The 12,660-nt window shown below is 48.5% G+C and overlaps 1 protein-coding gene across 2 annotated transcripts in view; it reads right to left on the bottom strand.

Moving 5' to 3' along the window:
- The window catches only part of KNTC1 (kinetochore associated 1), a 2,501,313-nt gene that overhangs the window by 2,187,115 nt on the left and 301,538 nt on the right, over positions 1-12,660 (bottom strand). The window lies entirely within an intron of this gene.

Genomic DNA, 12,660 nt, shown 5'->3' with positions numbered 1-12,660 from the left:
ACAGTCGTTGGCAAAATGGCAGCCGGATTCGAGGAGCAGTGACCCGGCCAGAACGGGGCCTGGCGGTTAAGAAGGGAATAGTTTCTTACCTGTAACTCCATTTGTCCAGCATTGGTATCTTTCATGGATTCACATGCTTAGAATATTCACCGTCATCAGGCTGGGAATCCTCTGTAAATTATATAGACCTTTTCCATAGGAAAAATGTCGACACTTTTGTGTCCTATCTACGTCGTTTTGGGCCGCGTACGCCTGCGCCACTAGGACGTAGAGGTATAAGTAGCCCCGCCCCCGCGGCTCCCTCAGATTTCGAACCCCAAAGTAGTATGGGGGAACATCTGGTTTGCATGCTAGGGGAGAACAGCGGGCGCATGTGAATCCATGAAAGATACCAATGCTGGAGAAATGGAGTTACAGGTAAGAAACTATTCCCTTCGCCAGCATTGGATCTTTCATGGATTCACATGCTTAGAATATTCACCGTCGTCAGGCTGGGAATCCTCTGTAAATTATATAGACCTTTTCCATAGGAAAAATGTCGACACTTTTGTGTCCTATCTACGTCGTTTTGGGCCGCGTACGCCTGCGCCACTAGGACGTAGAGGTATAAGTAGCCCCGCCCCCGCGGCTCCCTCAGATTTCGAACCCCAAAGTAGTATTGGGGAACATCTGGTTTGCATGCTAGGGGAGAACGGCGGGCGCATGTGAATCCATGAAAGATACCAATGCTGGAGAAATGGAGTTACAGGTAAGAAACTATTCCCTTCGCCAGCATTGGATCTTTCATGGATTCACATGCTTAGAATAGATTGTATAGCAGTATCCCCCATTGTTGGAGGTGTGTATGCAAACCGATAACACTATAACCATAAATGCATATTTGCCCTGGCTAAACTTCAAAACATAGTACATGCACAGCTAAAAAAAACACTTCAAAATACATTAGCCGAAGGATATATCCCTTTATTGGGGCCTACCTTATTGAAAAAGGTGCCGTAGGACTGCACGACCCATCTGTGTATCCTCAGCATGTTGTTCGAGGCAATAATGCCGGGTAAACGTATGTGGTACCGACCAGGAAGCCGCCTGACATATCTCCCAGCGGAATCCCGGACCACAATGCCGCCGACGACGAAATGGATCTCGTCGAATGGGCTCTTGGACGTTTTTCCAGCGGTTTTCCAGCTTTTGAGTGGCAAAAAGAAATGGTAGATGACACCCATCGGGACAGACCTTGTTTTGAGGTTGCTTTACCTTTAGCCGAAGGGCCATTAACCACAAATAGCCGTCTAGTGTCCCTGAGATTTTGAGTGCGATGGAGGTAAAATTTCAGAGCTCTTCTCACGTCCAATGTATGGAGAGTCCTCTCCGCAACAGACGAAAACGTTGGTAGCACCATCGAAGAGTGCTTATGGAACATGGTAGGGACTTTAGGAATGAAATGAGGATTAGTAGCCAACACAACTTTATTTTTGAAAAATCTCAAGTATGGTGGATCGATCACCAACGCTTGTATTTCTGACAGACGTCAAGCCGAAGTAATAGCCACCAGAAAGGCCAATTTCCATGATAAGAATTTCAATGACAACGATGCCATCGGCTCAAACGGAGCCTTCATTAGCGCTGCTAGAACCAGGTTAAGAATCCAGATCGGAGGAAACCTCATCTTTGGAGGAAAAGTTCGGAACAATCCTTTCATGAAATGTTTAATCAACCGGTCACTAAACAACAGAGTTGAATGTCTCTTCCGAGTAAATCTCGAAATGGCAGCCAGATGCACTTTTATCTATGAAAACGACAAACCTTTTTGAGCCAGGAGTAGCAGGTATGGTAGAAGCTGCTCCGGTGTGATGTTAAGTGGATGTAAACCTGGCTGATCCCCGCACCATATGCAGAATCTCTTCCATTTGTATGTATACGAAGCGTTCGTGGACGGCGCCCTTGCAGCTTGCAAAATGCAACGACAATCCGATGGAATTGCTAACGTACCAAACTTGGAGAAATCAGGAGCCAGGCTGTCAGACTGAGGCTGTCCGGGTCGTGATGCCAAACCGCCCCTTTGTCCTGAGACAGAAGGTTCGGGATCCTCTGGAACCTCATTGGTTCCGCTGCTGTAAGATGCAGTAGATCGGAGAACCACACTTGTCTCGCCCAGTATGGGGGCCACCAGGATCACCCGACATGGATATCTGTGGATCCATTGCAGCGTCCGACGTATGAGTGGAAACGGGGGGAACGCATACAAAAATGAGTCCGTCCACGGGAAGGAGAACGCTTCCCCCAGTGAGTCTTGCTGTGGCCACCTGCTCGCGTATTGTGAGCATTTCCTGTTCTCTCTCGTCGCAAAGAGATCTAGGGCCGGACGACCCCACTTTTCGAAGACACGGTGTAGTTGTTGGTCGTTCAATTCCCATTCGTGTAGTCGATTCATCTCTCTGCTGAGTGAGTCTGCTTGCACATATTTGACTCCTGGTAAGTGGAACGCCAATAGATATATATCCTTTGGCGGAGGGCCCAATGCCAGACCTCCTGGGCTTCGGTCGACAAGAGTCCTGGAGCGAGTACCTGCCTGTTTTCTTAAGTAAAACATTGTTGTCGTGTTGTTTGTCATTATCCATACAACAGATCGTTTTATGCGTGGTAGAAAGGATTTCAGGGCCCAACGCACTGCCCTTAACTCCAGCACGTTGATGTGAAGGCTGGACTTCTCCGATGACCACCGACCTTGAACTTGTAGGGAATCCAGATGAGCTCCCCATCCAGTCAGAGAAGCATCTGTCACCACTGTCATCTGGAACATAGGATCCAGTAAGGGCATTCCTTTTGTTAGATTTTTGGAGATTCTCCACCACTGAAGTGCCTGCACGAGCTTGCTGTTGATGGTCAATTTGTCCGACCAAAGCCCTTAACTCTGTGCTCATCGATCTGTCAAGAATTCCTGAATGGGCCTCATGAAGAGATGACAATTGTTGATTAAGGGTATACAGGACGCCATGGTCCCCAGCAGGGACATGTACCTTCTTACTGACACTCTGGTGTTGACTTTCCATTCTGATGCTTTGTGTCGTAGTTTCATAACTCTTTCGACGGATGGTTTTACCAATCCTGACTGTGTCTGGAACTCCGCCCCCAGAAAGACCAAGGTCCTTGATGGCATTAAGGAGGACTTTTCGAAGTTTATTACGAAGCCCAAACGCTGTAGGAAGGACATGGTGGCATTCAGACTCTCCCGTGCCCTTTCCGGAAATAATCCCCTTACTAACCAATCGTCCAGATATGGGTACACATGATGACCTTCCTTCCTTAACGAAGCTGCCACTGGAGCCAAACATTTCGTGAACGTCCTGGGAGACGATTTTAGTCCGAATGGGAGGACCTTGAACTGATAGTGGGTTCGTCCGACGACGAACCACAGAAATCTTTTGTGTCGTCGACGCATCAGGATATGAAAGTATGCGTCTTGAAGGTCTAGCGACAACAAAAAATCTCCTGGTTGTATCGATCGGATAACCTGTTGCAGTGTAAGCATTTTGAATTCTAGGTTCTTTAGCAGCTTGTTGAGAGCCCGCAGATCTAGAATGGGCCACAATTTTCCATTGGGTTTCTTGACCACGAAGTAATGGGAGTACCCTCCCTTTCCTCTTTCTGCCACCGGGACCAGTTCTATAGCCCCTTTCTGCAGCATAAGCGTCACTTCCTGCACCAGTATCTGAAGATGGGATTGTGGCGAGAACACTGGTGGAATGTGTGGAGGCTTGCCCTTGAACTGTAGGCAGTGACCCAGATGTATCGTGTCCAAAACCCATTGGTCCTTTGTTATGTGTTCCCACTCGTCGACGCGACAAGACACTCTGCCCTCCAGGACGTCTTGAAACTTGTCATGGCTGGGTTTTTGCCTGTCGATCCTTCGCCAAAGATGAGTAGGCGCCTCTCCTTCTTGAGGACTGATAATCTCTGCCTCTATGAGTAGCTTGGGCTGCTCGTCTGTAGAGTAGGAGGGTCTACTGAAACCTCTGTCCCTAGGTGAACCAAACCGGGAGTTTCCGGAAGCTCCTCTGAAAGGACGAAAGGAACGAACATTTCTGCCACTCTGGAGGGCTCCGAGTGACCGAGCAGTGTCAGGGTCTTCTTTCATGCCCTTCAAGGCCTCATCCACTTTCTCGCCAAACAGTTGTACCCCTTCGCACGGCATGTCCAGCACCTTGTATTGCACCTCTGGTCTAAAAGTTGTGCACTTAAGCCAGGCTTGCCTTCTTAACACTACGCCGTTATTGATTTGTTTAAAACCGGCCTCCGCCAGGTCGACAGCGATATTTATGGAATGATTGGAAGCCTCTTCCCCTTCACGTACTAGCAGCATAGCGGACTTCCTGTGTTCTTCTGGCAGATGGTCCAAGATAGGAGCCAAACGATGCCACATCTCTCTATTATACCGTGCCATAATGGCCAGGGAGTTGGCTGCTTTTACTGTAGTCGCACCGACTGACAATACCTTTTTTCCAAACGCATCTGGTCTCCTGGCATCGTTGTCCGGCGGGGTCGTGCATTTGTGTTGCGACCTCGCTTTTCTGGCCGCAGCAGCGGACACCACCGAATCCGGCGAAGGTTGAGACGTAAAGCACTTCGGAGTGGACTCCGGAGCCTTGAATTTCTTTTCCAACCGTCCTTTTATCGCCGGTTCTGAGAAAGGATGACACATGGTCCTCAACCCCTCTTGCCAGACATGGTCCAAAATGGGGATAGCAAACATCGATTTTCTTCTCTTGCCCATATGATCGAAGCGAAAACAATCTTTCTTTGCTTCTTCCGGTGCTAGGCCAAACTCCGCTCACGCTTTTCCCATCATTGCATGGAAGGCCACGATGTCATCCGGCGGTGATGGTTGTGCCGGGCTCTTTGGAGTTTCCATTTCCGCATCCGACTCCCATGTCGGGTCCCTTCAGGGGGATAATGAGACGTCTGAAAGAGACGCTTCACGTTCTGACTCCGACAGTTCTCCTTCCTCCGACTGTGAGCGAGAACGATCCTCCTCAACCGGGCAAGTTGTAGGCATTCTGGTCGTCGAGCGAGGAGCCGGGCCTGGTTCGGCGACGACCGGCGTAGCCTGCAGTACCGTCAGGACACTAGTGTGAGGCAACTGCGTGTCCAAACGCTGCAACAGCTTCTGTAACATGTTCAACACCTCCAGGGACAATACTGCCAGGGGATTCAGCAAGGAAGAGGCGGCTGGGATGGCACTGCCACTCGGGAGCTCCACCGAACTGGTCGCACGTAACCCCAGATCGGTTGGCTGTACGATCGGACCACGGTCATCCTCCGCCGACGAGATGGAGAAGGCTGCTTCTAGTTGCAACAAGGCCTCAGGCAAGATCAGGGTCGAAAACCTCTGGTAGCCAACCCGCCGAAGGTGCCACCGTCGACGACATTTTCTCCATAACCGCTGTTTGACCCGCTGAAGTGATCGCGGGAAGAGCAGGCACAGATGGCAAAGAAGACGTTGACGACAAAGTTTTTGGCGCAGAGCCTTAGGGCGTACTCGCCGGTTTTGCACTCGACTTGTGGGTCGACGACACTCGACTCGAGGTAGAGCCATGGCGGTCTCCCGAGGAGGATTTCAATCGATCTTTTCTCTCCTTTTTTGATGAGGAGGAAGAAGATGACGTTTTCTTTGACGAAGAGTACCTCGCAGGATGTTTATCAGCGGGGCGTTTATCCGATGAACGTAGTTTCTTCGTCGGAGGCTCTGCTGACGCAGAGCGACGAGGGGGCACTGGAGATTTAGATCTCAAGGCAATAGAGCCTACCTCCGATGCAGGGTACGCACCCGCCCCGTCATTGAGCCAAGTTACCAGGCGTCTGTTTCGGTCCTTCAGGGTCTTCTGGGAGAAGCCTTGACAGATCTCACACGTGTCAGCCGAATGATGAGGGTGAAGACAGTAAATACAGTCCATATGCCCATCACCTTCATATACTTTAAGACCGCATGTAGCACACGGACGAAACAACGCCTTTCCAGAAATTTTCGAGGGAAGTCGAAGAAGAAATACGCACAACCTAGCAAAAATAGTAGATACTCGAGGTAATCCCACTACTTTGGAAGACGGTTGAAATCTGAGGGAGCCGCGGGGGCGGGGCTACTTATACCTCTACGGCCTAGTGGTGCAGGCGTACGCGGCCCAAAAAGACGTAGATAGGACACAAAGATGTCGAAATTTTTCCGCTGGAAAAAGTCTATATAATTTGCCGAGGATTCCCAGCCTGACGACGGGGAATATTCTAAGCATGTGAATCCATGAAAGATCCAATGCTGAAGAATGGGAGCTGCACCCTCGCTGAATGCCGTTTGCTGAATCTGGTGCGTCGTTCCGTATTTGTTATTAGCGATTGTTCCCTCAGCTACCGGAGCCTGCCAGCTGGTGCTCTGTGCTTGTGTTGAATTGCAGACCCAGCCAGCGTCGCGAGCGGTTGGGATCCAAGGAGCTGGTGGCACAGGCTAAAGAGCCCAGGGCACCAGAGATGTGGGCTCCCGCGGATGTGTGAGAAGGCGCTGGAGTGTTGGAACACCCAGTGAGAGAAGCTTTGCAGCTCCATGAGCTCAGCCGTGAATAGATTTCCAACCTCGGCTGTGTCTGCATTTTGAACGAGGCACAAGCGGGAAACTCCAGGAGCCTGCGTTGTGCAAGTTGGGGAGGGATACATCATCTGGGACCTCCGGCACTGTGTGCTCGGATTTCATGGATGGAAGGAGCCACAACAGGGACATTGGCTTTTCTCACTCGAGCTGGGACTTTTGCTCAACTACACTTCTCCCTGCGTGCAGCGAAGGGAGAAGTGGCAGTGGAGCGACTGTGGGACTGTGGGGAAGAATAGCAAGACCCTGAAAGATGTCCAAGCAACCAACAAAGCAGAAAGGGCCCCTCTCTGGGAATATCAAAACATTGATGCAGGGGCAAGACACCCTGAAGCACAGTCAGCTGCAGGCGACGGCACAGGTTCAACTCTCAGCAACATGGGAACTTGAAGTTGAAGGATCCACCCACGAGAAGGTCAGACCTTCAAACTATGTTTGAAATAAAAAAAGAAATACGAGTCTGACCAAATCGATTTCTGATTTAGACAAGCATGTGTTGGTGGTGGAAAAGAGGGTGGATGAGGTGGAAATGACTGAACAAATGCACAAGCAGGATGAATCGGCCAAATGAATCGAGAGCCTTGAGCAGCAACTGGACTTGGTCATGAGTAGGCAGGAAGACACCGAAAATAGATCAAGCAGAAACATCAGGCTGCGTGGGGTCCCCAGACTTGTGCCTGATCAGGAGCTTGCAGAATATTTGAGTGCACTTTTTCAACATTTGCTGAGTGCCCCGGAAGATGAAGGGATAGTACTGGACCGAACACACCAGGTGTACTTGTCCCATCAACAGAGCACGAACTTGATCCCGAACGTCCTCTCGAGGGGCCATCTTTTTCAGGTGAAAGAAAAGAACGTCAGGGCAGCAAGGAAGCAAGAACCAATCCAGTTCAGGACACTCCCATAATGGTGTTTCAGAACCTGGCTCAAGCATCGCTGACGAAAAGGAAACACCTGTGAGTGGTAACTAACTGGCTCAGAAACGAGGCGGTTCGAAACCGCTGGACATTTCCATGTGGCCTAAGCTTCGAGTTCCAAGGGAAAGCCTACAGCATAACCGAGGTAGTGGTCGATATAATGAGGGGTGGGGGAGGGTGGAGAATCAGCCTGTTGACCTGTCCCCAGACAAACTATTACAAACTAGGGATGCGCCTGCCAAGGAAGGGTGGAAATAGGAGGTCTGTATCCCAGAGGGAGAGGCCAGGGTTTGCATACCCCATCAGTCACCTGAACCTAGGATAGACTATGAACAAATGGTTCTTTGTGAGATTTTGGGACACTTGGCGGGTTGCTTTTGTAAAAGGGTTAACTGTAAGGAGATTTGGGCGGACATGTATAACCTATGTTTTTCCTAAACCATCAGTCTCAACTTATGCTGAGACTAAACTACAGGTAGCCATCTTAGAAAAAAGGGGGGGTTCCTTGTGTGGTGTGTAGGAAATAGACCCGAAGTGACCCGGGATGTCTTCTAGGTCCCAGTGGGGGATGCTGGGATGGGAGTGGGTGGAGAGTTTTGGGGGGGAGGGGTTGGAAAATTGGGGATCGATTCTGGTTACTTGTTCTGGTTTGGGTATGATAGGTCTATCTATTAAGGTGTGTAGGGGTGGGATCCCGAAAAGTTCTGTACCAATGGAATTCGAGTTGATCATAAAAGGTGATGGCTGAGCTGGAATTGGTTACCCTGAACGTATAGGGTCTTAACTCCCTTGCTAAGAGACGTTCCATACTGAGGCATTTGGCAGAGTTGAAGGCCTCTAGGAGGTGCACTTGCTCCCCGGGAATGAAATTGTGTTGAGAAGCAAATCACACCCCAAACAATATTATGCCTCCAGCAGGAAGAAAAAGGGGGTGGCAATTTTACTTGGAAATGACCTGTGCTTCATTTATTTTTAAAGAGCACAAACAGCCCGCAGGCATCAAGGCACTGTTGTAGAGATGGTCTTTTATACACATATTTATCTTAGTTACGGAGATCTAATTCGCTCTTGGTTACATTGGGCTTGAAAAACATTGTTGCCTTAGTTACAAGTGAAAATAATGGTATAGTTATAGAACAGTCAGGCAAGCAGGAGGGCTCAGGTGAACAGCAGGGTTTTGATAAAATTCCTGAATGCTAGGTGAGATACAGTGTTCCTTGCTTGTGGAGACTAAGCGCTTCCTTCATAAAGACCCAGAGGGGAGGTTCTTGGTGTTCAAGGGTTTACTGTAGGGACAGCTGTTCACACTTGTGGCAGTCTATGCCCCTAATGAAAGGCAGGATCATTTTATTGGGGCGGTTGGGAGGGTGGTGCGAGGGGCAGGTGGTGGTCTGAGGCGTAGGGGCTTATAACTGCAAAATGGATCCAATGTTGGATAAAACACTACCCCCGCGGCTAATGACAATAGTTGTCGGCAGACATTAGCAAGATTTTTCAGAGAGCTGGGTTTAATAGAAACGCAGAGGTTTTCTCGCCAGCCAGAGGATGTACACACACCTTAGTGGTTCACAGGGGTTACTCTAGGATCAATATGGTCTTGTGAACGCTGATATCTAGTGTCCTGGCGGTGGAAATAGGCCTGCAATACCTCTCAGAACCCACCCCCATCCTTCTCTGGATTGAGGCCGCCACTTCCCTGCATAGGGAGAGGAAACAGTGGAGGTTAAAGGAGGTGGTGTTAAGAGATCTGGCATTTAGAGCACAAATAGAAACTGCGATCCGATATTTTCAACAAAGCGAACAGGAGGGTGGTTTGGGATGCTGGTAAGGCAGTATTTAGAGGGGACTTCATAGAGAAGACAACGCCTTCTTATCGGAACAGAGAATGCAGTGCATTGCCCAAGAACAGAATGTGAGGGAGAGTGAGACAGCACACAAGAACAGGGGTTCACTGAAATCATTGAGGGCCCCAACTAAGGCTAGGTTGCGATTGGAAGCCCTTATAGCAGATCGTTCAGCACAGCGGATAATACAAAGTAGGCAATCTTATTACACGAAAGGTGGTCAAGCTAAACGCTTACTTGGCGCAAAGTTGCATAAGCAACGGGCCCAGAACTTTGTTACTCATCTTAGGAATGTTCGAGGGAATCGAGGTGCCCAGAAAATGGAGATGAGGCCTTTCTTGCTCAGCTACTAAAAAGAGAAAGGTCGGGACCCTGGTTCCAAGCTAGACACCCTCAGATACTTGTTGAAGATAGACAGATGTTATAGGCCCCAATTACAGAGGAGGAGGTGGGTAAAGCCTGCATTCCCTGCCACGTAACAAGAACCCGGGCCAGGATAGGTTTGGGAATTACTTGTGATCAGGGAGAAAGGGGTGGTATCACAGGATATGTGGCTCTCCGACGTCTCTTATACTTAAACCGGGGGAGACCCAAAAGACTGCACTAGTTACCGCCCATAGCCCTTCAACAGGAACATGAACATTTACGAGAAAATACTGGCTAGGCGTCTCATGGGAGTGTTGCCTAAGATTATCCATCCTGATCAGGTTGGATTCATATTGTAACGACATACACAGGACAATATTAGAAGGGCAGTAAATGTTATAAGCCGAGGGGAGGAAATCTGGTCAACATTTCTTGGTGGCAGCTCTTGATACCACTTGGGCTTTTTATATTGATATCTGGATTGTTTTTTTTTTTTAGGGCAGGTATTAGGGGCGTTTGGCTGTGGGCCTGACGTTATTTGTATAGCGATAGCCAACTTTCAGATCCCATCCAAGAATCATATACTCAATGGAAAGCTCTCTGCTCCAATAAAGATATAAGACGTGGCACTTGATAGGGCTGCCCACTCTCGCTAATGCCATTTGCGATGGCCATGGAGCCGCTAGCCAGTGTAATTAGGCGTAACAAGCTCTCGGGAGTCCCATAAGGTTGTGCTATATGCCGATGTGATGCTCTTCCTATGCAGCACGTCCCAATCCTTACCTATGGTAATGTCCATATTGCAAGAATTTGCAGAAGCCTTTGGGTTCACGATCGTGCTAAATCAAAAGCACTTAATATCACGGAAGATCCTGCAGAGGAGATTTGGCGGAATCTCTTTCCTCTCATATGTGAACCAAGGGAAATGGAGTATTTGGGGTTACACTAACTGAAGATTATACGGATATACAGGGCAAATATACCCCGCCGTATGGTAGAAGTTACCGAAAAAGCCAAGGACATGGGATTTGCAGGACCGATCATGGCTCTCCCGGATAGCTGCGGTCAGAGTGTCACTTCTGTCCATACTGCTAAATGTAAGGAGTTCACTTCCAGTGAAGATACCGGTCCAGGTAGTGAAATCCCTGCAGACAGAGGTTCTCTCTTTTATATGGATTGGGAGAAGGCATATGGTTCTCTACCGAACACCTTTGAAGGGTGGCTTGGGGGTGCCAGAATTAAGGAGATACGTTTTGGTGGCTCAACTAGCCCTAATGTTAAACTCGTTAACGCCAGAAGGGACAAAAAGGGATGAACGGCTGATGTAGGCTTGAGCAAGGGGTTACAACTATTCTTCTGGGGTCACTAACATTTTGGGGCGGATCGGTTTGGGTGGCAGGAGGTCCTCTCTTGGATACTACCGAGTGTTCCCTAAAATATTGGGACCAGGCGCTACGATCTAAGGGTCTTAATCTGGGACCTTGCACTCGAATGAGATACAACTCTGAACTTGGCCCAGGGTGGAGCTTTTGGGAAGGCTGGGGTGGACGTCCCACGCAATTATGATTTTTTTTTTAAGGCGGGATTCCCATTCAGTTCGAGGACTGAAGAAACATTTAGAGGGGGCGAAAGACGTTCCACTATATCCATATTAGACACTGGATATCAAACAGATAAGTTAAAAGCTAAGGCACCAGAACTCAGTTGAGCTTAGAAATATTGATGTAACAGGGGGTGGCACAGAAGGGGGTCTCAAGGCTATACCGCCTGTTAGATGGGGATCTTCTGGAGGATTGACTCCTGTACATGTATAAATGGGAGCGGGATTTGGGGGATCACAATCTCAGATGAGGAGTGCGTGCAGATCTGGTGGAGAACGCATAAGGCGTCCAGGTGCACAGCCATCAAGGAATTGGCCTATAAAATGTGTCTTTGATGGTACCTAAACCCACAATGCATCCACAAAATCCAGATCCAGTCTTCGCCGCTGTGTTGGAGGAATTGTGGGTATGTCAGCGACTTGGGGCATATGTGGTGGTCAAGCCTGAAAGTATTCCAGAAAGAGATTTTGAGCCATAGCAGGGAAATTACAGGGGTACCAGCTTCCTTCATCCCAAATTGTACTGATTTTGAGTGCTGTAGCGGAGAATGCATATGCCGCCAGAGGGGCACAAGCTTCTCTTCTAACATCGTTTGACAGCAGCAAGAATGACTCTAGCTCACAGATGGAAATCTAAGGAATGCCCAGTGGGTCAAAAACGGAGAGGGGCCCTTGCTATGGAGAAAGTGTGTGCATTAGCAAATGCGACATCACACATTCCTAAAGGTATGGCAACCCTTTCACAAACATGTAAATGACAGAGCAACACTACTACAGGCCGCTCCTGCTGAAGAACTTCGATCCATTAAGTACTAGAGCTATGGGTTAGAGATTGGGACAACGTCATGAGGGTGGAACTGTGGGTTATGTTACGCATGGTTGGGGGAGGGATAGGTTTAGTTTGTCTATTTTGAAACCGTCTCATTGGCTCAGAGGTTAGACAGAAGACCTGATTTATGAATGAATGTTAATTTCCATAATTGGATTGTTTTCTCCGACATATGTATACAACACCCTTGGAACCAATAAATAAATCTTATAAGAAAAAAAAACATTAAAAGTAGCTGCACTTCAAGATAACAAAATTGCGCCTGCTGAATCAACCTAAAGGATTCAAACTAAGCATATCAGTAGCATGAAAAATTACACAAACATACAAAGAATACAAGAAAAGTGTGAAATTGATTAAGGGGAGCAAATGGAGAACTGGGAGGAGGCTCTGCTGTATGCATTTGCTGGATTATATACAGCACAAACCTAGCAGTGAAGCAACAGTAATCAAGTACAATACGAAGGATAATA

The sequence above is a fragment of the Ambystoma mexicanum genome, chromosome 10 (assembly GCF_040938575.1).
Source record: "Ambystoma mexicanum isolate Mex_15411 chromosome 10, UKY_AmexF1_1, whole genome shotgun sequence".
NCBI lineage: Eukaryota > Metazoa > Chordata > Amphibia > Caudata > Ambystomatidae > Ambystoma > Ambystoma mexicanum.
The sequence above is the reverse complement of the archived record's forward strand: the minus strand, read 5'-3'. Positions and strand labels throughout refer to the sequence as shown.